The sequence below is a fragment of the Colobus angolensis genome, unplaced genomic scaffold (genome assembly GCF_000951035.1).
Source record: "Colobus angolensis palliatus isolate OR3802 unplaced genomic scaffold, Cang.pa_1.0 Scaffold36, whole genome shotgun sequence".
Classification (NCBI taxonomy): Eukaryota; Metazoa; Chordata; class Mammalia; order Primates; family Cercopithecidae; genus Colobus; species Colobus angolensis.
The window spans coordinates 6816508-6820004 of NW_012116932.1; positions in this window are offsets into that span (position 1 = coordinate 6816508).

Here is a 3497-nt window from a genome sequence, read left to right on the forward strand (position 1 = left end):
CACTCTGGACTGGATGACAGAGTGAAGACCCCATCTCAAATAAAATGGCAATTCTACTCAATGCAATTTACCAATGCAATGCAAACCCTATGAAAATACCAATGACATTCTTCACAGAAATAGAAAAAAAAAATCCTAAAATTTATACGGAACTAGAAAAGACCCCAATAGACAAAACAATCCTGAGCAAAAAGAATAAAACTGAAGGCATTTCACTATCTGACTTCAAAATTTACTGCAAAGCTATATTAACCAAATTAGCATGGTACTGGCATAAAAATAGACCCATAGACCAACAGAACAGAATAGAGAACTCGTGTAAACCCACCCAGCCAACTCATCTTTGACAAAGGTACCAAGAATATACAATGGGAAAAAGACAGTCTCTTCAATAAGTGTTACTGGGAAAACTGGATAACTATGCAGAAGAAGTAAACTCTCTCACCATACCAAAAAAAAAAAAAAAGTCAACATGGATTAAAGACCTAAGTCTGGGCCAGGCGCGGTGGCTCACACCTGTAATCCCAGCACTTCAGGACACTGAGGCAGGCAGATCACGAGGTCAGGAGTTTGAGACCAGCCTGGCCGGCATGGTGAAATCCCATCTCTATTGAAAATACAGAAAATTAGCTGGGCATGATGGCGTGCGCCTGTAGTCCCAGCTACTCGGAAGGCTGAGGCAGGAGAATTGCTTGAACCACCCAGGCCAAGGTTGCAGTGAGCCGAGATCACGCCACTGGACTCCAGCCTGGGCAACAGGGTGAGATTCCATCTCAAAAAAAACCAAAAAAACAAAAAACAAAAAAGACCTAAGTCTAATGTGAAACTGTGAAACTATTAGAAGAAACTGGAGATGTGCTTCAAGACAGTGGTCTGGGCAGTTTTTTTGTGTAAGACCTCAACGGCACAGGCAACCAAAGTGAAAGTAGACAAGTGGGCTTACATCAAGCTAAAAAGCGGCACAGCAAAGGAAACAATCAAACTAAAGAGACAACCCACAGAATAGGAGAAAATATTTGCAAACTACCCATCTAACAAGAAATTAGTGACCGGAATATACAAGGAGCTCAAACAAATAGAAAAAAAAAAAAGCTGTTTTAAAAATGGACAAAAGATCTGAATAGACAGTTCTCAAAAGAAGACATACAGATGGCCAACAGGTACCTGAAGAAGTGCTCAGCATCACTAATCGTTAGATAAATGCAAATCAAAACTACAATGAGAGGTCAGCTTACCCCAGTTAAAATGGCTTTTATCAAAACACCAGGCAGTAACAGATGCTGGTGAGGATGTGGAGAAATTAGTACAGTCACTATGGAGGACAGTATGGAATTTCTTCAAAAAACTAAAACTAGAACTACCACATGATCCAGCAATTCCACTACTGAGCGTATATCCAAAAGAAAGAAAATTAGTATACCAAAGAGGTATCTACACTCTCATGTTTGTTGCAGCATTACTCACAATAGCTCAAATATGGAATCAAAGTGCTTATCAATGGATGAATAGGTAAAGAAAATGTGGATGTGGGCCAGGCACGGTGACTCATGCCTGTAATCCCAGCAGTTTGGGAGGCCAAGGCAGGCAGATCACGAGGTCAGGAGATTGAGACCATCCTGGCTAACACGGTGAAACCCGGTCTCTACTAAAAATACAAAAAAAAAAATTAGCCAGGTGTTGTGGCAGTTGCCTGTAGTCCCAGCTATTCAGGAGGCTGAGGCAGAATGGTGTGAACCTAGGAGGCAGAGCTTGCAGTGAGCCTAGATGGCACCACTGCACTCCAGCCTGGGTGACAGAGCGAGACTTTATCTCAAAAAAAAAAAGAAAAAGAAAATGTGAATGTGGTACATGTACAAAATAGAATATTATTCACCCAAAAAAATGAAATCCTGTCATTTGTAGCAACATGGATGGAACTAAAGGTCACCGTGCTAAACTAAATAAGCCAAGCACAGAAAGACAAATATCACATGCTCTTACTTATATGTAGAAACTAAGAATTTGGATCTCATGAAGATAGAGAGTAGATTTATGGTTACCAGAGGCCAGGAAAGGTATCAGGAGGAGGGGAGGAAGAGAAGTTGATCAACTGATACAAATATATGGTTTTATAGAAGAAATATGACCTAGTGTTTGATAGTTTACAGTAGTCTTGTACATTTCAAAGTAGCTAGAAGAGAATAGCTTGGATGTTTCTAGCATAAAAGACAAATATTTGAGGTGATGGATATCCCAATTTGAACTTTGTAATCACATGTACTCCAAATCTATGTACACCTATTATACATCATTAAAATCTTTTTTAAAGAAAGAAAGAATGAGAATGGCACCACTTTTTTTTTTTCAGTTTGTTTTGTGTTAGTTTTTTTGAGACAGGGTCTCGCTCTGTCACCCAGGCTTATGCAGTGGCATAATCACAATTCATGCAGCCTTGACCTCCAGGCTCAAGTGATCCTCTCACCTCAGCCTCCTAAGTAGCTGGAACCACAGGCACACACCACCACACCCAGCTAATCTTAATGTTTTTGTGTGTGTGTGTGGCGACGGAATTTTCGCCATGTTACCCAGGCTGGTCTTGAACTCCTGAGCTCAAATGATCTCTCGCTCCCAACCTCCCAAAATGCTGGGATTACAGGTGTCAGCCACCACACCCAGCTTCACTTTAGGTAGTTCTTTGACAACTTTTACATGTCTTCTATCTTACACATATTGAATTAATTTCAATTTTAACAAATTTTCCTAGGGAGTTTTTCATTATGGTTTTCAAATTTATTGAGTTATTTTTAGCATTTTTTTTCTCTGTTTCTCAGGTTATGCTCCCTCTCTCATGGGCTTTCTCTTTTTCTTAATTAGGCTCACCACAGATTATTTTTGTCTTTTTCAAAGAATTTGTTCCTGCATTTATGTATTATTATTATTTCCTTCCTTCCTCTCTTCTTTCCTTCCTGACAGGGTCTCCCTCTATCACCCAGGCTGGAGTGCAGTGGTGCAAACATGGCACACTGCAGTTTCAAGATCCTGGGCTCAAGTGATCCTCCCCCACAGCTGGGTCTACAGGCGCACACCTCCGTGTCTGCCTGATTTTAAATTTTTTATAGAGTTGGGGTCTTCCTATATTGCCTGGGCTGGTCTCCAACTCCTAGGCTCAAGCAGTCCTCCTGCCTTGGCCTCCCAAAGTGCTGGGATTACAGGCATGAGCCACCACACCCAGCCTATATATCAGTATTATTATTTTCTATTTCATTGACTTCTGATTTTTAAAATTAATTCTTCCTATTTTGTTATTTTTTATTAGATTATTTTTCCATATCCTTGAATTGAGTGTTTTTATACCTTGTTTAATAACTAATGTATCTTTATTGTACATAAAACCCATTATAAATATAAAATAAATTTCTAAAGCCTATATTATGCTTTTTATTGCCTTGAATTATTTTTATTTTTATTTTTTATTGCTAAAAAGTCAATGAGGGTTTATTGAGTCCCCGAACACCAGC